Source organism: Acomys minous, assembly GCF_964271855.1.
Source record: "Acomys minous genome assembly, chromosome: 13".
Taxonomy (NCBI): domain Eukaryota; kingdom Metazoa; phylum Chordata; class Mammalia; order Rodentia; family Muridae; genus Acomys; species Acomys minous.
Window position 1 is genome coordinate 53,982,005 of NC_140495.1, and position 27,734 is coordinate 54,009,738.

Consider the following 27,734-nt stretch of genomic DNA (forward strand, 5'->3'; position numbering starts at 1 on the left):
ACCCACTGTATAAACAAACTGAATGAAGAAAACTACAGGATAATCTCCTTACATGCAGAGAAAAACATCTGACAAAATCTAAAACCCATTCATGTTTAAAGTTTTGGAGAGATCAGGTATACAAGGCACATACCTAAACATAATAAATGACATATACAGCAAGCCAACAGCCCACATCAAAATAAATAGAGAAATACTCAAGGAAATTCCTCTAAAATCAGAAATCAGATAAGGCTGCCCACTATCTCCATATTTCTTCAATATAGTACTTGAAGTTCTAGGCAGAGCATTAAGACATCAAAAGAGACCTCATGAGGCTGAGAAGCTTCTGTAAGGCAGAAGACACTATAAAGAGAACAAAGCAACAGCAATAAGGTTGGGCAAAGATCTTCACCAACCCTACATCTGACAAAGCCCAATATCCAAAATATATAAAGAACTCAAGAAATTAAGCACCACCAAATCCAATAACCCAGTTAAGAAGTGGGGCTCAGAATTAAACAGAGAATTCTCAAAAGAAGAATATCAAGTGGCTGAGAAAGACTTAAAGAAATGCTCAATATCCTTAGTTATCAGAGAAAAGCAAATCAAAACAATTCTAAGATTCTATCTTACACCCATCAGAACAACTAAGATTAAAAACTCAAAAGACATTCTGGTGCCCCATATTTGACCACCACCCCTTGGTGGGGAGGGCTAGTGGAACTCAGAGAAAGGATAAGCAGGTTACCAAGATGAGACTTGATAGGCTGTGACCATATGGTCGGGGAGGAGGTCCCCTTCTGTCACAGACCTAGGGGAGGGGAATAGGGTGAAAGAGGGAGGGTGGGAGGAATGGGTGGATACAAGTGATGGGCTAACATTTGAGTTGTAATCTGAGTAAATTAATAAAAAAAGAAAATTACTCAGATAATTATCAACTGGACAGTAAAGAAAAAGTACAAGTAGTCAGTGATATAAGGAAGGAATTCCTAGGGACACGATGAATTGATGTCTCACAAACCAGCATAGTCTAAAACTACGGAATCATTTCAAAGTTAAAAATCAAATTCTCCTCCAACATATCCCAAGCAAAAGACACCAAATACAGAATTACAGCTCCATCTTTATGTGACACTGAGCAATGAGGATTAAAGGGTGTCAACATGGAAACTAGAAGCCATGGCCCATTGCAGTAGAGGGGGAGGGGACAAGGTCTGTTTCCTGGGAAGAAGAAACATAGTATGTGCTGGGTGTGGCTAAGTGGGCAGAGGTTTTCTTCCACACGTGTGATAGGAGATCGTGGGATTGTCACAACATGAAAAAAGTCTCCTAGTGATGGCACAGCATTTTATTGCCCCTTGTCACAGCCCTGGAGGAAACAGGAGACTCTTAACAACTCCAAGAAAGATCGGTTGTAGGAAGAATTGTCTTGGTTTGTGTTTTTGATGGTTCATCATTACTATTGTAATGATGTGACAGCACACTCGGGTAGTCAGAGGATAGCTTGTGGGGTCAGTTCACTTCTTCCACCTTTACATGGGGACTTGAAATTAAACTCAGTTGCTAGGTTTGTACAACAGATGCATCTGGATTTTGAGGGGCTTCCCAAGGAACAGTCATGAGGAGAATTCAGAGGATGTCCAGGCCTTTTCAGTTTTTACAGGGAAACATATCAACTCTGCATCAAACAGGCTTTCAACTGCTACCTGATGAACCTCAGTCGGCTATGTGGATTAGACACAGGTCCCTGTTTCAGATACTGGAGCTGCAGGAACGTACCAGACAGAACAGAGGACTACAACACTCCCTGCTGTCACAAAGTTCATACCCTAGAAGAAAGGGACCACAGACAACATAAGTAAGTAAAATGTATTTATAAAAGATTTAGCTCATGGTACATTTAAGGAAGAAAGATAAAGTGGACAGGTACAGAGGGTAATTTTTACAACAGATGACCTGAGGAGGCTACCTAGGAAGGTGGATTTAAGAAAACAACAGAAGCACAGTCCAGACAAGAGGAGCAGGCCAGCTGGGAGCCCTGCTGGAGAAGGACATCGCAGAGATGTGTTGGGGACGGGCTACATGGCCAATGTTCAGCCATCCAGTCAGAACCTAGGTTCCTATTTCTCCAGAAGTCTGCCATTCACCAGAAACTAGCTGACCTTGTTGTAGGTCGGCAGTTAGACACCTGTTATGGTTTATTGTGAGGGCTGGTCATTCCAGACCCCTGAGCTACTCCTTTTCCAGTGAGACTACTGATAAGATCAGATTAAGGGCCAGCTGCCTGCAAGCAGCAGTTCTGGTAGTTTTTTCCTGACTAACCAGATCCTTCATGACTTTCCTAGAATTTCTCTCCTGTAATTATAGCAGCTGTAAAGGTAGACACCTACCTGCTGGTGCATTCCAGAGTTAGGTATCCATAGCAACCCTTGCTTACGCAAATACCCAGGCCTCTGTGCCTATATAAACTCTGTAAAAATTCTCAATAAACGGGGTTTGATCAGAATGCAGACTTGCCTCCTGCTTCACGTCTAGTGTTCTGTCTCCATGCAGTAAAATTCTCCTCCTGAGTGTTAGCGAACCCCAGCGGGCCAGGGCAGAGATGAGAGTCAGTGGTACCCTGTGGCTCCAGCAAAGCAAGGGATGGTGGAGACATAAAAGCAAGTCAGAAGGTCATCAAGGTCAACTCCCTGAGTCCTGAGCACTTGCACTCCAAAGTAGTGGGTGGAAACCAAAGAAAATTTTAGACAAAGGTCTGTATTTTTAAGTAAGTTCTAGAATATTCTGAATGATGGAAAAAAATTGGCTCTTTTCAGTTTATTGCATGAAGGATTCACACTGGTCCAAGTTAAAAGTGGATGCTGAATGGTTACATTATACAAGCTGTGAGGTTTTAAAACTTGTGGCAAGGGACAGAAGGGAAATTCTACTCAATGCATGGAAATCCTCATTTAAGCTTCAGAGCCACAAGCACTTAAAACCCAGGAACTTTCAGCTGGTCAACCTTGGCCTGTCCAATCTCTATCAGGGATCAGTATGGTGTTTTTTCAATATTTCACTTTACAATCCAAGTGTAGCCCACCCCCTTGTCACCTCTGGTCCTACCCACTTTGCCTCAGCCCCATCCTCCCTCCCCATGTCCTCAGAAAGAGGAAGCCCTCTTCCTCTATCATCTCACCCCAGCCTATCAAGCCTCATCTCGACTTCTTGTATCTTCTTCCTCTGTGGCCTGGCAGGGCTGCTCTTGCCAGGGGGAAGTGATCAACAAGTGGGCACCATATTATGGGGCCCACAAGGAAAGGAGCTGTATAACACCGAGGACCCTAGGGAGGATGCTTAATTCTCATTCAGGTGTGCAAACAGAATAGACACCAGAAGCAGCTGAAGAGAAGTAGCAGTAAGGGAGACTACCATAGAGGTCTTCTGAGAGACTCCACCAGGCATGGGATGGAAGCAGATGCTGAGACTCACAGCCAAACTTCCAGGTTGACCACAGGGAGTCATGTTAGGTGATAGAAGGACCTGGAGGGGTCAGGAACTCCACAAGGAAACCAATGGATCCAACAAACTTTGGCAGCTTGGGTGGGGGTGGGGATGCTGCAGAGATGGATGCACCAACAGGGTCCATGCATGGTGAGGACCTAGACCCTCTGCTCATATGTAGTAGATAAGCATGTGTTCTTGTACTGGTCACTCTGTAGCTGAATTACTTCTCCATATTCTGAATGCTCAATTACAGCTCTGTTGCAGGCAGATTTCTTTTTAAATGCCCTCTCTTGTTTCTTTTTATCATAATCATTAGTGATCCCCTGGACAGTACTGAGGGTCTTTCTGCTGTTTCTCTGTTTAATTCTTACGTGGATTATAATCCTTAGTGCCAGACGGGAAGCAGAGCATCACACTTATTTGCATCAGCAAAGGGGACGAAAGAGTAGAGGTTCTGGATAGCAGACATAGGATACTGGGGCCCATGAACATATTTTTAAGGACACTGAGATGAAGGATAAAAACAGGAGTGGAGACAGAAAATATATTTACTTCATGGAGCAAAAGAAAACAATACAGGAGGATATCCAAGTCAGTGTCATTTAAGAAAGGATGCTTGCTTTAAAAATCTGTCCTCTTTGAGATAGTTAGAAAAAAAAGATAAGCAGAAAGAGACAAGATTATCATTTTCATTGGAATTGGTTTTACCTTGGAATGCTGGAGGTTACGTGGGTCATCAGATGTGCTAAGCACGTGCTTGATCACTGAACTACATCCACACTGCCTAGAGTATGTATTCATAAAGAGAGAAGAGCCACCACTGTCCTGCTAGTACTTGAGAGACTGAGGCATGAGATCCACTTGTTCGACATCAGCCTGGGCTACATAGCAAGGGCCAGTCTGAGCTATATAGCAAGTCTCTGTCTCAAAAGAAAAAGAAAAAATACTGAGAGATATTACCAGAAGGAGAAAGAGAGAGAAGGAGGGATGACTGGACTGAGGGAGAGAAGGAGAGAGTGAAGAAAGAAGGAGGGAAAGAAGATCAAATAAATGAATGAACGAACGAATGATCAAGTCAACCAAACAAACAAACATTGAACAAAGAAAAATCAAGCAGATAAACACCCAAAAGCTTGTAAGGACCAGAATCCATCCATGTACTGGCTTGTACTACTGTGTGGTGAATGTTTTAAATCAGTAATGGTCTTAAAACCTGGAAGAACACACCCTTTCCGCTCATCACTCTTCTGTTGAGCTGTGGGTACGCAAATATGTAGGCACCCAGTAGGTCAATTCTTTACGGTAAACTCTTCCCTCAACAACTCCGGAAAGCCTGGAGCTTTCAAAGAACAGCCCCAGCACCCAGATAGCTGGACAAATAGGTGGACATGGCCATAGCAGGGAAGGGGACAATGACAATGATGATCACTGACGGCATTTTGTGTTTCTTTTACCACAGCTGTAAGGAGTCTACACCCACTCCATCTTTAGGAACCACCCACTGAGCTTTGTGTCAGCACAGCATGCTGGCTTTCTAGAGAAGGAACCCAAGAGTTGAGAAAGAGAACCAAGCTGCCCAGAATCCTATTGCAAATAAGTACAAGAACAGGAGATAAACACTGGGGTAGAGGTGGAACTATGATAGGACACCTGACCAGCATGGGTGAGGTCTTGAGTCCGATGTCCCCCCACCCCCCGTAGTGGACAAGGAAAAGGACAGGAGTTAAATGCTGGTTGGCGTGTCTGAACTGTCAGTCTCAGCTACTATCCATAGAGAGTGGTCAAGGTGGGGTCCAGATGTTCATAAGAGGACCAAGGCAGTGCTGTGACCATAGTGCACCTTGAAGATCTGATAAGAGACTAACAGATGCAGAGATGCACCTCCTATTTGGTTTTTAATGCCTGAAAGAAATGACAGTGAAGAGCAAATGACCAGTGGGAAAGTTTTGGGGCCAGTTCTGACATGTTTTGGTTACACACTTCTCTGGACACCTTCAGAGAAGCAAGATAGGGGCTGTCCACCTTTTGTCAAATCAGGCACCAGGACAACAGTGGGTCTCCTCAGTGATTCCCTGATGCCCAGGCCGACTGACCTTCACCATCCTACCGCATCACATTCCTCCTCCCCATCCCTTAGCCTCTCACTCAACACTTTGAATCAAGAACACTTCATTATTTCATTTCTAAAATTCTGTGGTTCCCAGGTATGATTCAGGAACCCACGTGCCGTCTAGATGGACTGAGCTCTAAGGTCGCACATCTTTCACAGCTTCACCCCAATCCTTCTCAATACCGTAGACCAAAATCTCATCATATACTAGAGTTCAAGGTCTCAACCGTATCGCTCTGTAGCTTGGGTTTTTTCCCATTAATAATACCTAGCCGAGATTGTAGTCATTATTATTTTTAACCTAAATTTTTATTGGAAAAGATTTTTCCTTTTGATATACACCTATTTTTATTTAAAAAAAGAAAAAACTCTTCAAAGGCACTTACCATCACCCTGTGGTCCTGTCAAGCTTTCTTCCTCAGATGCCCACCACCAGAACTTGCCTGCACTCCAAGGTGACCTCTCTAATAGCTGTATGCAAATGTGGGAGCAACCCTATCTTTAAAAACCTCCCAGCTTCCTTATCAGTTAAGATACAGGAACCCAGCTACTGATAGATAGACACTGACTAATAGGTAACTAAGAGACAGCTGTTACCATCTTTACTGGCTTTCCTGTCTGTTTTAGAGACTCTGTGCCATGCACTTCCAGTTTGAACCTCATCTTCTTGGACTTTCACATACCATCTAAACTAGAGTGTGCATTCCTTGGTGGGGACTCTCAGAAAAACCAGCCCAGGAAACCTTGAATTCCCTGCAGCTGTGCTCTGAGAGTGAAGTTGCACATTTCTGCAGCAGCCGCCAGTGCTGCTGTTGACACTTCTGTGTCAATGTCCTGAAGACTCTGGCACATGTCAGTTACTTAGGGTGCACGCCCAGCTCTTGGTGCACTGGCTGCGCTCCTGTTAGCCTTTGCAGTCTCCACAGCCTGCCAAGCAGCTATGGGGATAGTTATCTCACCCAAGACACTGTCTGGGACAGTAAAGTCAGAATCCAAAGCTCCATCACTGGGTTCTTTCCATCTGTTTCCAAACGGATTCTTGTACTTAAGACCATAGAGATTCACTTTAAGCCTTCTAGAATACCAAGTAGGCAGACTTTAATTATTCACACAATTGTTTTTCTGAACATTAGTAGTTTTTGAGCCATAGGGATGTATAATTAACCAAAGCCCCCCATATGGAGAAAGAATGTGAGTTTTAAGTATGACCTGTTGGTTTTTTGTTTGTTTTGCTTTGTTTTGTTTTGTTTTTCTCTTACTTAATGTGTAATTTGGGGATGTTTTTTATTTCTCAAAGGGTATTGTTGCTATTAAATAGCCTTTGTAAGGTAACCTGTATTAACAAATACTAAAGGTGGTTTTTTTGCCTCAAACATGAACATTTCATTTGGCGCAACTATAAGGACCAAACAAACTCCATTAAAAAAAAAAAGAAACTACATTTTGTGTTAATCCCAGCCAAGGGCTGAACTCAGATTCCAGAAAAACCACAAACTAGCCTAAACAGAAATATATTCCCAAACAACACAATCAGCTCACCTTGGGAAAGTCCAAATATATACTCTCTGCTGGTCAAGCTGACCAGCAGTTGGTCTGGCATATAGTAAAAAACCAATTAGGAGAAGCCAGGCCAAGCTTCTAATGTCCCATGACTGCTTCAACGAATGTTTTCTATAGGCCAACTTGCCCTATATCTCTTACCCAATCACAAAATGCCAAGGCTTGTAACTCCCTGCTTGTACCTTTTCTTCCCAAATGTCATCCAATCATAAACTGTAAAACCCCATTTCTTTGTCTAAAACCTAAAAAACCCTCTCAGTTGAGACTTCGGGCCATTTTCCTGCATCTGTTGTGCCAGTGCATGGGGGGGGGCCTGGGTTCGAATCTGCAATAAAGACTTCCTTGCCATTGCATTTGGACTCTGCTCTTGGGTGGTCTATTTGGGGAGTCTCTTTAAATTTTAGGCATAACACAATGACATTCAAAAAACCAAAACAAAACGAAGCAAATGAAAACACACCTTTAGGACTTGTTTGACCAGGCAGAGCTCTTGAAAACTCAGCAGAAGTCATATCTGGTCACTTTCTTTCTTTCTTTCTTTCTTTCTTTCTTTCTTTCTTTCTTTCTTTCTTTCTTTTTTTCCCCAGAGACAGGGTTTCTCTGTGTAGCCTTGGCTGTCCTGGACTCACTTCGTAGACCAGGCTGGCCTCGAACTCACAGGGATCCACCTGCCTCTGCCTCCCAAGTGCTGGGATTAAGGGCATGCGCCACCACCGCCCAGCAAGTCCTAACAAGCTTGAGGTAGAGCCTGGCTTTTGATCTCTCTCCTTTACTTTTGTCCTGTGTCACAGAACCAGCTACACCCATCTCAGCCAGATGTACTCTGGAGTTATGCCATCATGAGAAAAGCTAAAAAGATACCAGCGAAGGGCAGCAGAGCCCAGCTGCTTGCTTACTGCACAGGCTCCATGTGGGCTGTGACATTATGGGGTCACCTACCATTTATTCCCCACTGCTAGAGATTGAGGAAACACAGGCAGACAGGCAGGGACCACACACTGCCTGATATGCAAAACAGTTTTCCTAGAAACCAAAGCACAAGCATGGGGCACATTATTGGTCTCACAGGATGCAACACTGTACAATTGGCAGAGGGGATACAACATGTCATAAGTCTGTAAATTTGGGGTTCAAACTAACATAGTTACAATAATCAAAATCCTTTTTTAAAAACTGGAGTGGATTATTTCTAAACTATAGTTGTGTTGGATAGGTGGTTTTTGTTTTGTTTTGTTTTGAATTTGACACAATCCAGAATAGTCTGGGAAGAGGAAACCTCACATGAGAAATGCTTCTGTCACACTGGCATGTGGACAGACCTTCTGGCATCTTCTCATTTAGTGACTAAGGTGGAAGTAGCCGGCCTCTGTGGGTGGTACCACCTGTCTAGAGGGTCGCCCTGGATTGCATAAGAACCCAGACTGAACAAATGTGGAGAGTTTGACCTTAAGCTGCTTCCTTTCTGGCCTCTGCCTCACTTCCTGCCTCCATGTTCCTGAGTGAGGGCCTGTCCCGACTTCCCTCAGTGATGAACTTGACAGGGAAGTGTAAGATCAAATAAACCCTTTCTTTCCCAGGTTTCTGTCTGCCATGGTGTTTTATCACATCAACAGAGAGCAAGCTAACATGATAATCTTTCCTCGTGAGGGAAACTTTTTTTCAGTACTGATGTGGTCAGCCTATGGCTCTACCCTAACTTCAGTCTCTTGATACCATTGATGTCATGTGAGCATGACAAGAACAGTGTTTAAGAGCGTGGCCCATCTCTGCCATGGTTCTTTATCTTTAGAACAGTCTTTATCAGTCCTTCACGCTTACGTCTCTGGTACTATCTAAATGAGTAGTGGTAGTTTCCATGTTCTCATCAGACCCAGAGAGACCAATGTTGGGGTCCTCCGGGGCCAGCAATAAAAAGATCATACTGAAAAAGAAATGTCTGGGAGGCCTAAGCAGCCCTGTGTGGCTTTGGATGTGCCTATTTGTAAAGGCTTACGTCACATCCACCTCACAGGGAGCGTCTAGCCGAGCTACCTTGGAAAGTCTCCTCAGGCCAGAAGGTCTTGCCCCAACCCAGTCTGATACACCTTCATTTTCCATCCACTGTAAAAAACTATAGCTCTTTTCTGTTATTCGCTTTAAAGGCTTATTGATGCTCTGCCCCTTCTCCCCTCAGTCACACCCTAACACTCCCTCCCCAGAACTGTACCTCTTAAAGCAAACTCTCTTTGACAAAAACAGATGTAATCAAAGGTGTTTCTGAAGATGGTCAGATAGCTCATGGGTGAAGGTGCTTGTCCCCAAGCTGACAAACACGGCTATATCCCCAGGACCAATGTGTAGAAGAAAAGAGCTAGCTCCCTGTAAGCTGGCCTCCACAGACACACACACATACACACACATCATCATCATCCCAAGGACGAAAGCAGTCAGGGACACAATCCCACAACAACAGCACAGACTGCAAAAAGTGTCTCAAGATGAAATGTCCTAAAGGCAAAGATAAGCTGTGGGTTTTTGGAGGGGTGTAGGGTGGGTGCATTGAAAATCAGCAGCTGATGGCACCTTCTCCTAGAACCTCCAACAAGGAATAAAACCTCAGCTTTACTTTATGTACACAGAGTAGTAAGTTCACAGCTTGTCACAGCTGTCACAGTTCCCTAATGGTGCATCTCTCCAGGATCAGGACTTGCGCTGGCTGTCCTTGCTTTGGATGAACAGCTGTCATTAGTGACTTCCTATTTGCTAGCTTGATCTGCAGAGGGAAAGGCTGTGGTGCAGTGACTCCCTTCTCCATCTTTAATGAGTTAAAACTTTACAACCAGGCAAGAAGCCTGGGGTTCCACCTTTATTCCCCCATCATCATCCAAAGCTCAAAAAGTGCTGTTGGAAGTGAGTCACCATAGGTACTTCATGTGGGTGTGAGGGACAGGAGCCACATTCAATGGACCTGAGGGCTTGGAAAAAATAACCTTAATCTGATTTTTTTTATTATTGCACTCTCTATCTCAGAGAGAGAAGGTAAGAGGGAAAGGAAACAGAGAGGAAGGGGAGGAAAACATACAGACTTCTTTAGATTGAGTGATTTCTCTGAAACTGGCAGAATCTTTCCACATTTTAACAAGATCCTGTCTCAGCCTGTTCTTAGATTCATTAAAAGCTGCTTTTAAGAGGATGGGCAGCAAGCCTCTGAGATGGTTCCAGGTGCGTTTTCCTGCTTGTTCCTTCCAGATCCCACCACCCACCACCACCACCACCACCACTCACCACCACCACCCACCACCATCCACCAGGACCCACCACCCTCCACCCACCACCACACACACTGCAGCAAGGCAGGTCAATTTGGCCAATAGAAGCTGAAATGTCTGACCTCCTCCAACCTGGGTGGTGACAATTATATGACACCAACCAGGCTCTCTTCTCTTGAATTGCTCACCCTCCACGAAGCTCATCCTGAGAGGCTCAGTGGAGTGGCTGGACCGACTCACACGTCATCAAGTGTGAATTCTCCAGGTCCACTCAAACCCTCAGAGATAAACCCCAAGGCAGAAACACCACCTACTTCACTCTAACTCCAGACTGCTGGGACCCATGTTAGATGCTCATGTTTACCAAATAGGCTGCTAAAGTTTAAATTAATCTTTGTTGTGGCAAGAAATCCTTGTTACAATGTAAATCAACAGCTGATTTTCTTTTCTTTTCTTTCTTAGTAGTTTATTTTTTTATTTTTAAATAATTTATTCAGATTACATTTAGATTGTTATCCCCTCACTTGTATCTTCACATTCCTCCCTCCCTCTTTCACCCTACACAGCTGAGTTTCCTGTGGATCTACAGATGTAGAAGCCAGGATTCCTGCTAGGATGGGTGGCTTGATTCCTCTTTCTTTCTTCCTTTCTTTGTTTCTTTCTTTGTTTCTTTCTTTGTTTCTTTCTTTCTTTCTTCCTTTCCACTTTATTGTGCTTACCACAAGATCAGAAGCTCAGCTCTTGCTCCTGCTCAGTGGGCCTTGTGACATCTGTGGCATCAGGAAGTTGGCAGCACTGGGGTTTCTGTTATCAGAGAAAGACTCTGCTCTTAGAGATTGTTCCACCACTCTGCAAAGATTATCTGGCCCACTCTGAAGAGATAAAGCATGCTCTTATCATGTGCCTGTCCTATGTATTTGACAGAAGTAAACTCATTTAATAGTGGAAAGAAATACTCTATTATTTGTTGCCTGCAACCTGCCATACTCTTTCCTGTGCTGAAACAGCAAACTTAAGTATATTATAAATTATAAATATATAAATAAATTATAAATATATAATACACCTAATATAATATAATAAAATATATTATAAGAAATATAATATGGTTAAATATGCCATGTGTTTAATTTATGTATATTAATTAAAGATAAATACACACACACACACACACACACACATATATATATATATATATATATATATATATATATATATATCCTGAGCCACCAAATAATGATAAAGGATCAATCTACCTAAGACTATGATAAACATATATATTTTATTCCTGATTTTAGAGTGTTGAAACAGCAGACAAGAACTTGAAAAGTCAAGAGAAGATACAGGGATCTTGAATCACAGCCAGACATTTTAACACTCATCTTTCAACAATTGTTAGATGAGATGGAAAATTGGTATGGCCAGGATACAGAAGATTTAAAAACACTGTCCCCAAGGCCACATAACTGACATCGACAGTTACAGACACAGGATTCTCCGTCTAATAATTTCCATGTGACAATAGTCAAATTAGGTTACAAAATCAATAGCATAAAGGTTTATACAAATGAAAACATTCAGAAACTAAATAATAGGGCATTGACCAATACCCAGCTGGGAGAAGTCAGGAAGAAATGAGGAAAATTTGAATAAATTAAAACACATTCTCTACATGCATCAACACTGACACGATGCAATGAAGAGGGGGACGCCCAGCACTGCCTGCCTGGGGTCGAGAGAGGGATGGATGCCAGGGAGGACCCTGGCTGCCACCTAAGGAACTACAGAATGTAAATGAGGAAATACCATCCTCACAGGAAAAAGGGAAGAGGACGCAGAACAACAATGAAGGAAATCCAATGACACCTAAACTGGCTTCTTGAGATCACTAAACGTGATCGGTCCCCATCCAGCTTGTTATTGAACAGAAAAAAGGAAGAAGACTTAAATGAGCGATGGCAGAGGGGGGACAGTGACACTATTAAGCTCCTACAAGAGTTCAAAAGAAACTATCAAAGATCATAAACAGCAAAGACGACAGTGACATATGCAACCTGGCAGGGGGTGAATTTCAAAATATCTACGAGGATGAAAGAGCCAGATGAGGCAGAAAACACGCTAGCGCGGCTCCTAGTATAGAAAGCTCTGGGAAATCCCGACTGACGCACAATGACGAGTGTAGGGGTGAGACGCAGGAGGGAAGAGTCTCACAAAGGTATGTGGAAACACTCAGCTTGATGTGTGTTCCGTCTCATCATTGTGACAATAGCTTCCTTATGACATGTTCACTTTTTCACGTCAGTTGTGTCTCAGTAAAGCTACAGGATTTGCAAATATTTTAAAAGATACCTTCTGCTGTGATCTTAATGTATACAACACACCTGTGTACAGCACATGTGCATACGCATGTACAGAGACTCGATACAGCATGTTTAAAAGCCAAGAGTCACAAACTCTTGGCAATGCCCAGCTACAAGGGGAAGATGGTGGCCTTCACTCCTCTCCTCTGGATTTACTATTTCAAAAAATGGAATGTTCAGTTTATACTTATATATCCCATCAAATGTGCTTGTGCCATCAATCTGTCAGCACTTGCTGTGACACACACACACACACACACACACACACACACACACACACACACGTCTATTTCAGTTCTGCGGACTGCAAATGATGGTCACCTCCAGTCCACAGAGTGAGAACACAGACCATTATCACTGTGTCAAGGCAGAATCTAGAACACAGAAGAAGCAAGCCCACAGCTGACACTTCAAGCACATTGTGTCTGGGGAGACGCTCAGTGGCAGGGTGCTTGCTGCGTGGGTGAGACTCTGCTGTGGGTTCCCAGCATCCAAAACAAACAACAGTCATGGATAAGTCCCTACAAAACCAGCACAGCCTTGAGAAGTGACTCAAGACCAAATGTCCCAGAGCCAGAGAGGAGAGAGAGACAGAGACAGAGAGAGGGGGAGGGGAAGGGGGAGGGAGGAGAGATTTTTATGACAGGTTCAGTGAGGGTTATGGTCCTCATGATTCCCCAGGAGTTCAAGTGAACAGACAGCTCCTGTTCTGGATAAACACCAGGAACTCCGGGCTGGAACTTCTGGTTAATCTGGTTCTGCCTCTTGAGCGATGGGGTCACAGCCCCTTATTTCTGGACAATCTTTTTCCTCGGTGACATCACTTTAACTTAATGAATCTGAGTTTTAAATAGACAGGAATGAGAACTATGGCATGTGTGACTCAGAACATGCTCCAAATGTCTGTTGTTTCTGGACTAGAAAAGCTTTCCCTGGAAACCTTCTAACCCTTAATGAGCATTCCACAGATGTCATCTCCAGTGTTTGGCGTAACTTTAATCCTCATTGTCCATTGCCAGCATCTGCATCCCAGATTGTCCAAGCCTCCATGTGCAAAGTGCAAATATGAACATCCATGCTAAGTATTTAAACAGCCCATTTGCTCCCCACATGCTCTTTGAGCTGTTAATTTTAAACTATGCATGTGTATGTATATGCATATATGTGCATATGTGAGTATGTGTATATACGTATATATGTGCATATGTGGGCATGTGTGTATGTCCATGTATATATGTGGGCATATTTGTATGGGCATGTGCATATGTGGGCATGAGTGTATGTGCATATGTGGGCATGAGTGTATGTGCATGTATGTATGTGGCCATGAGTGTATGTGCATGTGTATAGAGGCCCTAGGTGAACTTCAGATGTTAATCCCTGGGACGCTGCCCTTCTTGTTTTTGAGACAATGCTCTGTGGCCTAGAACTGGCCAAGTAGGCTAGGCAGGCTGCCCAGTGCGCACAGAAATTTGCCTCCCCTGCTCTCCAGTGCTGGATGGCACATGTGCAGCACCACATGCACATCTCTAGGTTGCTACCTCAGGGCCTCATGCCTGCTTTATCGCTAGGCTGTCTTCCATGATGGCATTTTACTGCTTTTCCTAAAGAACCATGAACAAGTCACCTCTTGCTTTCCATGTCATGAGCCTGAAGTGTAAGAAACAACATGGAGTAGCCATGGTTCCTGTCATCATGGCAATAGTCACCTAGGCAACACAGTGTGATAAAAGGTACAAGAGATCAATGAAGACATAGAGTCTTTCCACATAGTAGTGTGAAGTTCTGTGTGTTGATAAAATCTTATGAATGGAAATCTCCCTCCAGGAATGAAAAACTGTAACTTTCCACTTAGAACTTACATAAATTCCTACACAAATCAAAACACATATGAAAACTGGGGATAAATTTCCTGACTCCTGCTAGTGTTTAATGCTACCAACAAATCAAGAGACTTTTGCAAGTCAGTGAAAATAAATATTGTTAAACACCACAATATCCAAAATAAAAGTTATAAACAGTGAAAATCACTTAAATATTCTGTATATTCTATACCATCCTAAAAATGTGTTTTGGACTCTTCCTATATTTGTTATATACCAAACTGATTAAAACAGAAAGGACTTCATCTTAGGCATTTGATGAATTAATTTTCCAGTTCCTCCATTTGGGAGAAGGTGAAAGCAGAGAGGAATGCTGGTCTCCTTCACGAAGGCCCATCAGCCTAGCAGCATCTGCTACAGAGACCCAGCTTCCAGCACATCTCTTGTTATGTAACACCACATTGTCAAATAACAGCCTATCAAAACTACAATATTATGCTTTTTGAAAATCAGCTGATGTGTTGCCACATAAGATAAGCTTCCTGGCAACTGGTGAGGTTAGATCAGTTAATGCGAAGTTTGCAGAAGTCAAAGTTGAGGGGGGTAAAGGGCAGACCCTGAAGGAAGGCGCCACTTAGAACATGCCCATCTCCAACTTCTTCATCAGTGCAGACGCTGATCCTTGGGAAGGTGGGATGGGGCATGTCCAAAGCCATGCGCTAATTCTCAATAAACTCGGACGGAACCCATAGATAAGAAGGGGCCTTTACATAAAAGCGTTCATTTGTCTTTCAATTTATTTCCTTCCCAGAAACACTTACTTCATCTAAAAGACTTCTGTTCAGTCTTTGGGGAAAATCACATGAATCCTAGATAAGCCATGTGTGCCTTACCTGTAGAAAGATATGATCACACTGTGACAAGCACTGGCAATGCTGGGCAATAACAGATTCCCTAATAAGAACTTAGCCCCAAATAACTGGTGTACTAAGCATTCTGAAACATATTGTAGAGTAAGGTAATAATTACCCATAATCCCCCCATAGAAGGCATAAAGGAAAATACGCTATTTAACCTTGACTGTCAGCTTGATTGGCTTACGAGGAAAAGCCTAGATTAGTGGAACACAGATCTGGGTTCCCCTGTGATGACCTTCCCGACAATAGTTAAGTGAGAAGGGCTCTGACTTCATTGATGATTAACTTCTGAGTCCGTTCACAGAAAAAAAAAAAGGGCCTTATTGGGAAGATGGTAAAAACTCACTCACAGGGTCTCTGGAGGACGTAGGTCCTTGGAGTATGTCTGTGGGGCTGTCTCTTGCCTGAGCCCCTTCCTGGACACCCTCTGTCTCTGCCCTACAATGAGGTAAATGTGTGTCTGCCACATCCTCTTGTCTACATGATTTTCTGCCCAAGGACATGGAGCCAAACATACATGGACAGAACCATTAGAACCACAAGCCAAGATGAGCTTTTGCTTCTTTTCACCACTCAGGGTGACGCAGAAGTAACGAGGGAACATACAAACATTGAAGAATGGGTTGGTTGTGGTTGGCATGCATATGGGTATCTTAAAGGAAAGCTCCCTTGTTGGGACCAGTGCACATGTGTACCTCTGCCCAGGCATATTTCAGCAAACCCTCTGTCCTGGTTGGGAAACTACACATGAATCAGATTTTGAGCTGAATACATTCTCCTCCAGCACAAGGTACCACACTGACCTTGCTGGGCCAGCTCAACCACAGTGAAGGCCACACTCCAAAGAATGAGCATCAGTGAGCTGGCAGGAACCTCATGGTCCAGCTGCATCCTTCATTCAGTAAGCGCTTGCCCACCCAGGCACTGTTACCTGAGAAAACAGCATTACATGGAGATCTTGTTTAAGGCAACAGCTTTGGACCATGACTAATGCACAAGGCATCATGTGTACACAGTGGCTTGAGGCTGCTGGTCAAGACTGTCAACGTGACATACAGTTTGCCCAGGGAATGGCTCGATGCTTCCTCCTCACTATGTGTGCTAGAGGAAAGGAAAAAGGAAATGACTGAGACTCAAGAAACGAAAATAATGATTTATAGCCATCTCACTTTCTCATCTCCATAATGTCTCATGTTCTATCTCAACTAGATTAATGATTTATTATCTTCTCACTCTGCTTTTTTTTGCTTTGTTTGAGATGGGTTTTGCTTGTACTTCAGGCTTCAAACTCAAAATCTGCCTTCCTCAGCTTCCTGTGAGCTAAGGTTACAGGCACGTGCCTTAGGACCCACTAAGGTTACCTTTGTGAGCACTTGGTTTCTGTGGAACCTTCACAGGGCAACTCTATAGGCCCTGATTCTTTGGCTTCTAACAACTTAAAACACTCTGCATGGTGAGGTGGGACATCTGCATCTTCATTTTGCTTGTTCTGTGTGCTAGCATCTTGACCTAAGGTCATGTGGTGTTCAGGAGATCTGTGGATACCCAAAATACAGTAGTCAATCAGAGTAAATACATTATATAGAATTCAAAAGGAATCATTAAAGTCTGAAAATGTGCTAAAATAAGCAAAATAGGAAATTACTATGTGTGCTTTGTAAAGTTTTTTTCAGTAGAATTATATGTTTTTTAAACTGATTCTGCTTTTATTTATGTGTGTGAACCTGCATGAGTTTATATGCACATGTGAAGGGGCCATCAGAGTCCAGAGAGGCATAGAATCCCTCTTGGAAGTGGAGTTACAGATGGCTATGAACCATTTGGGGACTTGAACTTGGGTCCTCTGCTGGAAAAGCAACATGTGAGCCATATCACAATCCCAGAAGTACTTTGTTTTATGACAAAAAAATAAGAAAAATCCATCTTTAACCCCTTCAATTTTTTCTTTTTTAAAAGGGGTTATTAGATTTGTAATGTTAAGTGAAATTCTTCCTAAGTTTATATACATCTTTTAAGCCTTTAACATTGAAATTCTTAAGAAAGGGTAGCTTTAATTCATTATTTGGGAAGGTGTTAGTCAAAGTACTTAAGAAGGAAATTCAGACACATTACAGTGATGAGTAGAGTTTAAAATAGAGATATTTTGGCCTGGTAAATTTGCCAATGGATAGCCGTGTGTTATAAGTTTTTAAAATGTGCTAAACTTAAAAATGCCATATTATTTTAATCTTCTTCTTATACATTTAACTGACTAAGTGAATATTGATGTTGAAACTAAGATAAGTCCATGTTTTCTACGTCTAGGTCTGCCTTCAGAGGAACTTATAATATTTATGAATTTGCTGATATATTGTGTATTTGTGCCAGAGTATGTAAGTGCACCATGTGTGTGCAGCAACCCTCCGAGCTCAGAGGAGGATGTCTAATCCCTTGGAATTGTAGTGACCGACAGTTGTGAGCCAATATGTGAATGCCAGGGATCAAACATGGATCTTCTGGAAGAGCACCCAGTGCCCTTAACCTCTGAAGCATCTCTGCAACCCTCAAAGGATCTGAAAGCGAATCTAACTGAGGAATTTCTATCAGAGATGAGCACAGAGTTTGTTTGCCAGCTCCCCACTGCCCACCACTGTGAAGACAGAGGTAAACCTAACTAACCAAAGCACTTCTGATCCCTCAAATCAATCATCTAGTCCTGTGGAGCATTGCCTGTTGACCTAGGGAGCTAACCTGCACTGTATCTCAGGGAAGAAGTTCCTCCTATCCAGCAACAGGGCTTTGCTTTGATACTGCAGGCTCCAAGGGAAAAGCTCAAAGCTGCTACTGACAGGGAGTGCCTCTCCCTATGACTTCGCGCTGTGCTTCCCACGCAGCACAAGACAGAGCTACTTCCTCTCAGATCCCCTGATGGGTGAGCATCCCTCAGCTCACACACTGTGCTTAGACATTGGGGTGTGAGTGGGGATTGCAGGGCCTCATTGCACACTGTGGAGCGTTTCCATCCACAGCTCCTTCAGGTCAGGGCCTCTCTCACCTCAGGTCCCACTGCGTCCTCTCCTCTCCCCGCCCATATCTGCTATCTCCCCCTCTCTCCACTCTCACCCCTCCAGCTGCAGCACGTGCCCCCCTTCTTCTAACCCTTATCTCATATCTTCGACTTTAATGAAAACAGCTGCCATTGCTCTCAGTCATATCTTTCCCCAATAAAAACAAAATAATCTTTCTCAACATGAATTTAGACATATACTACAAGTCTACCTGGGTACATGAAAATGCTCAGGATTATATTCTTCATGGAAGAGAAGGTGCCTGGTAGATTAGAGATAGTGGTCCTTAGAGCAGGATGATAAAAGGATGGATCTGAAGAAGCTTTACAAAGTAAGGAAGAAAGTCCTAGGAAACCAGGAAGGACCAAAAACACTTAGTGCTACAAGGAGATGACTGGGGCTCGGGTCCCTGGCTCCACCACTTAGCAGAGCAAAGTAATATTACCAAAACTGCACCTGCAATATAAATATGACAAAGGCACTGACAGGGTTGTGTAGAAAGATGTAGTGACATTCCAGTACAAAGAACACTTTATAAAATTGGAATTGTGTGGTCGTAGGTCTGGCTACTACCTCACTGACGAGAACATGTTTGAAAAGAAGTCTAACTCAGCGACTCACGCTAGTGTTTTGACAAGTGAGTGTAGGTGGTGAGCTTGAATCAAAGCCAACTTCCTGTTGGGCAACAGTTCTTCATCCCTCACAGAGAACAAGCTGTGCTCCCCTCTGCCGTGTGATTAACTCTAAAAGGCCGGGGAACCTCACCATCCCGCAGACATTGAGGTACATCCCTGCGGGATGGACTCTCAGAGCAGGATTTCTCAACAGAGCCTTCCCAGGCCAAGTGAGATCTGTCAGCACATGTATGAAAATGCTTCCTGAAAATCTTATGTTCCCCAACTCTGCCTCAAGCCTGTCCAGTACTAGCATTTCCAGGAAAAGATCTCATAGGTTGCAAAAGCCAATAACCACAGGAGGCTTCAGACTTCCCAGCCCCTAATCACTGAGCCAAAACAACTTTCTCTCTGTGCAGCCCCAGGGCCTCAGCCCATGCAGCCCACTGGGAATCACAGCTGTTTCCTCCTTGGCCTGGGGCCCATACTTGGGGCTCAGGACCTGGGGAGCTGTGCACACCACTGATCTCGGTCTCTAGTATCAGTGAGGGCAGGGGCAGCATGTACTACATGTCAGGAGCACTGCCTCTGTGCATGGGAAAACCAGAAGTGCCTGAGGGTTCTTCCTTGATGAAGTCAGGTCTCCCTAGGGTCCCCGCAGGCCCTCCAGAGTTTATGTGCACACAGAGCAAGGGTTGGGGGCCTATTAAAGCAACTGAGTTTAGAATCTCTTGGAATGTCAGTGCCAAAGTTTGTCATTGGATCCTGTGCAGGAAGGTGTGTGCTGACCACCCATACTACTAACCTCAGAAATACAATAAACCCACATAAAAACCACCCAGTAACACAATTTGGATTACTAGCCATTCAAAGGCAGGAAATTATGACTCCTAAATTGAATCTCAGTCTAGTAAAACAGCTCACATGTCATGGTCCTCTGAAAGCTTCGTGACACAGCTGCACGGAGCCTGAGAGAGCTCTTCCTTGTCTCACATTACCTGAACCCTGTGAATATCCATACTCAGTTTTCCAACTGTTTACACTAATGGGTCTGATCCCATATCGGTTACTATCCTCTGGATGGTGAGGGGTTAATTTTCATCATAGTATTCTCAAGGTTACTTAGGTGATGCCACTGTATACAAATGGGAACAATTGCAAGCCCTATAAACTTGATCTGACCTGCTTCACTTCTGATTTGTCCTCTTCCCAAAGCATCATCTACCAGAAGCATCACGATGTTTCCATCCTGCTTATGCCAATAAGAGTCCATGGTTCACGTCATGCCCGGTCACTTAGTAACTAGAGTGCACTGGTCTAGTTATTCTGTCTCCACAGGCCTGGGTTCTCCCATTTGAAAGAAAAAAATGAATTATAGCAATACTTGCCTCGCTGGGGTTTGAAGGACAAAGCAAAGAGCAGAAGTGCCCACCACAATGACAACCACAAAATGGAAGCTCAGCCAGCCTGTAGAAGTATTTAAATGTGTCCTGTGTCTCCAACAAGGCAGCAATTTATTCAGGAGGGGATTACTTAGAGTTGCTTGTCTTTCTGTCTTGCCCTTTCCTTGAGCTACTGAATATGGCCCAGTAGTTAAGAAGTCCTTTTAAGGTCCTCTTAAGTTGGCTGCTAAGGCTTCTTTACTCTTTCGACAAATACACTCTCTGTGTGTATAACGTGTTTAGCTGCATGCACTACAACATGAACATTACTGGAAACAACAAAAATAATAGCCATGGCCTCTTTCCTAGAGGTGCTGACTGCCTATTATGGGAAACAGACGCCAATCAAATGAGAAATAAACAAACAAACAAAACCCCCTGCTTTTGTTAAACAACTGTTGCCCAGTGATCCCTCTGTTAAAGTTTGATCGATATTTGGCTGGCAACATTACAAGGAGGTAGTGGAACCGTTTAAAAGGTGTGGAAGAGAAATAGAGAGAGAGAGAGAGAGGAGTCGTGGAGGACATGTCACCTACAGAACTGTGGGACCCTGACATACAACCGATTTCTTACTTTGTTTCCCAGGAAAATGGCCAGATGTCTGACTCTATACTGATTCACTGATTCACAGCTGTAAGCAGTGGTCAGTGGCTTAGAAGAAAGCTTGGAAAACAGATGAGAAAAGACATCTGGAGGACTGTACCCGGCAGATCTCTCCAAAAGGCCAAAGGATGTAAAGTTACCTGGGTTTCACATAAATACTGTCAACCTCTTTCCATGGCCATCTCTGTCCTTTTCCAGTGGGGCTGTCAGGAAAGTAGCCATGGTGTCAGGGTTGGAGGTTATGCCTAGAACTGACAACACGGACTTCCACCCACCAAGGCTGACCAGGATACGACTGTTGCTGAGGCCAGGCATGCCAACAGCAGAGACCAATATTGAGCGGCCAACATGGCACCATTTCCCAGGGTGCCTAGCCAGGAACCTGGTGTCATGTTAAGGAACTTGGCCCTCTTTCATCAAAGAAGTGCGATTTTTGTCTTCACTGACACACTTATTCTTGTGTGGCTTTGCCTCTCCTCTGTGTAATGCTTCAACCAATATAACCATCCATGGACTTAACAGGATGACTTATTTCCCATCTTACTACTCCATACAGCATTTCTCTTGAAAACAGCAACTACTACTACTACTACTACTACTACAGGCTAAAACAAAAAACCTTATTTGACAAACAAAGAAGATCACAGTGGGCCCATTTTCACAGAATCCTTACTGTGTCCCCCATCATCCTGGGGCAGTTTGTCTTAAGAAATGCTGAAATGGAATTTTTGCAATATAGTTAGAGCAGTGAGAAGTGAAAGTAGCCTGGAAGGCTGGGACAGCTTCTCCAAAAGGCTCTGTCTACTCTGCATCAGAATCCTGCATATGGTACAGTTTCTCCTACAGCCAGGAATGAAAATGAGAAAGACACAACCCATCACCATCCATAGTGACCCATGGGCAACATTATCCCATCCTGTTCCCATTAGTATGTGCTTTGCTGCCTGTATGATTTTATTCCACAAGGTGAACTTTTGCAGGTGTACCCCAAATATTCTATTGAACTAGAAGTGAGGACTTCAGACATCCTCTGACAACTTCAGGCTCTTGGTGCCCAAAAGACAACCAACTGAGTAAGGAGTGGTTGCTTTTAGGAGTGACTGGTCCAGACCACCAGGGGGGATCTGGGCCACTGCTTCAGAGAAGTGCCTGGACTGTAACAAATTTTTCAGGATTTTGCCATGTCCTGTGATTCAGATCAATTGGGAACTACAACAACCCAATCCAGGTAAGATAATAAATGGCTTAAACCCCTCAGGAATGAACTGTGGGTCACTAGTCCAGGTACACTGCCAAGAGCCCCTGAGGAGCTGGCTGAGGATGGAAGAAATATAGACTAGGTAGTAGAGGAAGATAGCTATAAATACCATCTAAGCCACGTGACCAATTAGTGAAAGGATTGTGATCACCATTTTTTTATTTATGAATTTATACACATGCATTAAACAGATTTGTGTTTTCTTTTCTCTGTTTCTTTATCATGTAATGTGACATCAATTGACATAGTATCAGTAATTAACTGTTATAAATCTATATTTATCATATTTAAGATACAGAATCCTGAAGGACTAAGGTTTCCACAAGAGTCCTCTGGGCTGCAGAGATGGCTCAGTGGTCAAGGTGCTTACTGCCTGTGCAGAGGACAAAGTTCAGTTCCCAGCACCCACACAGTCAATCAGTGCTGTCTGTGGCTGCAGTTCTGAGGCATCTGTTGCATCTTCTGCCCTTCTTGTGCTCCTTCCTGTACATATGTGATATACATGTATGCACTCAGGTAGACATGTATGTACATAAAGTAAATAAAGAGATAAATACATTTTTACAGTACTTTGTTATCTGGTCTTAGAGAACTAAAGCATTCTTGGCTGCAGGCTTTATGGTTATATCATATTAGGCAAGACTGTAGCCTTACTGTTTCCCATTTGGAGATGTTGGTGAGTATCATGTGACATGGGGTAGACTTGGCTATGACTTTTATTGTATCTGGTGTCTGGGATGGTATTTTCTGAAGGGTTAAGAGCCTCCCTCACATGGACAGTGTCTTCTAGCAGATATGTAGAGGGCTGAGATGAGAGCCCCCTCTGCTCCTTACTGTTCAACCCGTCCACCTAGTTCTGTTTCCATCTTTCCTGCTATAGGAAGCCAGTTTCTTCCAATGGAGACAGCATGACACTGGGTCTCTAGACATCCTCTAGGTCTTCTTTGTAGGCTAAGAGGCTATTTCGTACCTCACTTCCCCAGACAGACAACCATGGTGAGACTACTCAGCCTGTATCGTGTAAGCCAACCTAACCCATCCCATTTGTAATAACATTCCTTCTCTTGGTTATATCTCTCTAGAAAATACCCAACCACCATGACTTGTATCTTCTTCTCCATCTTGCTTTCCAACACCATGTGTTCCCCAACACCATGTGCTCCCTCCCTATAGGCCCAAAACCAAAGCACCAAACAGTTACACCTCAAAATAATACCCTTTCCTCCTTAGAAATTGTCTATTCAGATATGTGTTACAGAAAAACACTAAGTAATAAAAAACCCCAACATGTAAAAATGTATTCCTGATTCTTAATTGAATCCATTTTATATGCTGTCACTCAGTTAGCAGTACAAACACTGTATCCAAAGTCCCTATGTCTTGCTACTGCCTTCACAGAAAAGCTTAAATTTCCTGGAAGAGTGACAGCACCATGCTGGACATGCATGGGACACCAAGAGGAAAGACAAGAAAATCTGACCTTGTAGTGAAGGTCTTTCTCCATGAGGAACTCTGACATGTCTGTGATGATCTGTGGACAGATTGTCAGGAACAGTGAGCGTGGGACCATGAGAACAGTGGCACACTGTGGCAGAAAGAGCAGAGTTCAGGGAACTGAAAGAAATCCAGAGTTTCTGAAGAACTGAGCAAAGGGCAAGTGCTGCAAGACCAGGATGGACACACATTGCAGGCCTCAGGGACACAGTAAGAATTCTAATCCTTCCAGGAGGTGGTGGATCACAACTTTAATCCCAGCACTTGGCTGTCAGAAGCAGACAGATCTCTGTGAGTTCAAGGCCAGCCTGGGTTCCTTAACTGAGAGCAGAGACAGATGCAGAAGTTTGAAGTTGAGAGCTTATGCTAGCAAGTTAAAAACGTGTAAAGGTAAGACATATTCATGTGACAACTATAGTTGTTGCCCTACAAACTGCCTCCAAATCACAAGATTAGAGGGGCCATTTGTGCTGAGCTTAAAGATGAAATCTTTCTCTCCTCTAGACAGACATTCAGGCCTGGGATATAGAAAAAGAAAGAATGACGTAGGACCCTGCATAAGGCATGTTGCTTTACCTGAGAAGAATCAAAACAGGGAGTGAATGGCTGATTCTCTCACAGACAGTAATAGAGTCACTCACTATTTGGGCCTGGGCCAAGGTGACTGGAAGGCTAAAGCCACCAGGTTATCAGGAGTTGCCATATCTGTGCCTGGTTTGTTACAGATCCCACCCCCAGTCATCCATCACACACAGGAAGGCTGCCTTACCTTAGTGACCTTGCTCACAGGACACATGGACTATTGCTCATTGGACACCACACTTGCTAACTAGCACCTGAGATTCACGAGAGATGGGCTTCCTACCTCACTGTTCAGTGGGAAATGCACCAACAGCCATGAGGGCATTGTATGAAACAATAAATCACTGCCATGAAATAAATCAATACCATGAAATAAAATCACTGCCATGAAGATGGTGCTAAGCGAGAGACTCTTGAACTAAGCTGGGGGTAGCAGAGAGTGGGGACCTGACACGGAATAAAAGCAGCCAGACTTTATGAGAAAGTTGATAGCAGAGAAAAGATGGAATGGTAAGATTGATGTCTGTTTTTAAGTTTTAAACAACAGAAAGGATGGGCATGCTGTGAGCTAGGGAACGGAGAGGAGGGTCTGCTGCACCCACTGCAATCACATGGAGGCTAATCTGAATGTGGCTTCAGAACTGTTGTATTTAAGCATTTAAGATACCAGAGCAAAAATTTCAGATAGGCATCTGAAATAGGACCTCAAAAATTAGCATTATAAATAACAGTGTGGAAATAGTTACTGTTTAAAGCAATGTTGGAAAAAAACTAAAGTGAGAGAAAAAATCAAGCATAATACTTGGCCCAACTTTTTCTGCCATGGGGAAGCCAGCAAAGAAGATGGGTAAACAGGAGGAGGCAGGGAGAGCAGTGAAGGGTCCTAGGTGAGCAGGGGAGAGCAGTGAAGGGTCCTAGGTGAGCAGGGGAGAGCAGTGAAGGGTCCTAGGTGAGCAGGGGAGAGCAGTGAAGGGTCCTAGGTGAGAGCAGTGAAGGGTCATAGGTGAGCAGGGGTAGATTTTAGTTTTCACATCGGCCAAGGGAAAACACTTAAAGAAAGGAGAATGCTGCCTTGTCGATGCTTAGCCAGAGAAGCCCGAGGATGGAGCATCCTAAGGTGGTTGTGGCATTGCTCCTCTACTGGGTACATCATAGAAAGAGAGAAATGGAGGAAGCTTGTGCGGGGGAAGTAGAAAGATACTCAAAGCTTTCATCTCGTGATGACCTGTGGCCTCAACTGGGCCAAATCCAATGAGTGATGCATTTGTGGTCTTATTTTCTTCACTCAGCCTGTCTCACACTTTCTATGTCTCTGCCACCTGGAATTCCCTGGCAAATTCCCTCTGTTTCCTTTTCTGCCTTCCTCTGTTTCCCACTGACCTTGAGCAAACCTTATGTCTGCATGAGCTCAGTGTCCCTTCTGTAGCCCAGTTCCCGAGTGCACATGCTCACAGGCTGTCCCCAAGCGTGGCCACACCTACCTGCCTAGTGGATGCTTCTTTCTTCTTCCCAGGCACTTCTCCCTCTTCCCAAGCCTCCATTTCTGTCTCTTTTTAGGATCACACACAGTTGCTTGCTGGAATTAGCAAGTTCACTCATCAGTGCTAACTTAAATCATTCCTACACACTTACCATCGTTTTCTGTTTCTAGTTCCCTATAGCTCAGTATCTGATGTCATTTTCAACTTCCCATTACCTCCCTGCTTCCTGACTCACCCACCCTTTTTCCTTTCCTTTGTATCTTACACAGGAAAATGTCCTGCATAACCCTACGATTCTATGGCCTTAGTTGCCACATCCAACATCACACGTGAATATGCAATGCGAAGAGTCAGAAACCAGGCTCCACCATTGCACTCTCTTGGAATCGTCTTCTTTACTTGGCACTATACTGCACTGTGCTAGGCAGCTTAAAATAGAAAGAGGAAGACTAACGAAAATAAAGAATGACTAACACAGCCCGACTTGTTGCCTACCCTGATCACTCGGTAATTCTTTGTACTGAGTTCCTGGGATCATAATGCTGAGAAAGCTTCAGAAATACCTTCCAAATGTGGCATTAGAGCACCATGGTTGGCCACTGCTGTTTGTTATATGTTAGGAAGAATGACTAGAAACCCAAATAGTAGATCAAGTTCATTCCTTGGTAACAGAATTGGATTATAACAAGTCTGTGGTTTAATCCCAAACAGAGATCCATGCCATCTATGCCAATATTGAGAATTTTATGAAGCATAATTTTTTGAAATATATATGATAAAGTAATATAGTTAATGTTTTTCTTATATATTACATTCTGTTCTTTATATAGTTATTTTGGTGTTCGTTTTCAGAGTTATTTCTGTTACAAAGAGCTTATTAAAGGAATGCCTGAACTGTAAACATTTTAATTTTTATGAATCAATTTCATTCACCAATATTGCCAATACCTCTTGCAGTTGCTTCAGAAGATAGATGATAGATAGATACAAGATAGACAGACAGACAGACAGACAGATAGATATGCTGACTTGGAGAGTTGAAAGTCAACTTAAAGTAAAGCGACACCATGAGGTATGTGGCATTCAGGCTTAAGAACTGCACTGTTTGGTTTGAATTTTCCATTAAACTACTCAGATAGTGACTAAATATTCATTTCTTTCTGAAAACTTTAGACCCCAAATTTTAAAACTTTCTATTAGCCATGAAATACATCCAAGTGTCATGCCAATGTTACTTTGTGTAATATCCTATTTGCTTTTTAAAATTTGTTTTTAAATTAATTTTTCTGAATACAAATTGATGCATACAATATATAAAATTAAAAAAGGATGTAAACTATGTAATAAAACAAAATGTTGTTGTATAATATAATATTGCATAACATAGTATGTTATACAATATATAATATTATATGTTGTATAATATAACATTGTATTATAAAATAGTAATAATATATGATGCTTACTATAATATTTAATAACTCCTTACTTGCAGTGACATAAATAAAACATCAAAGAGGAAGAGAATCCATTTCTCTGCTACATGGTAGTGATTGTTTAAAAGAACTCAGTCATGGGAGAAGTCCCTCCACCTCACCTCAGCCTCTGCTAAAGGCCAAGAGTCTGTCACTTTGAGTTAAGAGTCAACCTTAAAGAAGACCTAACATGGGGTGATCCTGGTCTGTGATTGTCTTTCTCTCTAGTGGGCAGGATCTAGAAATGACTTC

General features: G+C 43.2%; 1 protein-coding gene across 3 annotated transcripts in view; it reads right to left on the reverse strand.

Annotated features, from left to right (window-relative positions):
- The window catches only part of LOC311581044 (interleukin-1 receptor-like 1), a 50,956-nt gene extending 24,812 nt beyond the window's left edge, over positions 1 to 26,144 (reverse strand). The window contains exon 1 of one of the 3 annotated variants that reach the window (XM_084752934.1): positions 26,008 to 26,144. The gene's annotated coding sequence lies outside the window, so the exon portion shown is untranslated. Of the gene's footprint in view, positions 1 to 2,499; positions 2,997 to 5,964; positions 6,224 to 26,007 lie in introns of those variants that run through there. The other 2 variants (XM_084752933.1, XM_084752936.1) reach the window with 2 other exon arrangements.
- Positions 26,145 to 27,734: the final 1,590 nt, after the last annotated feature.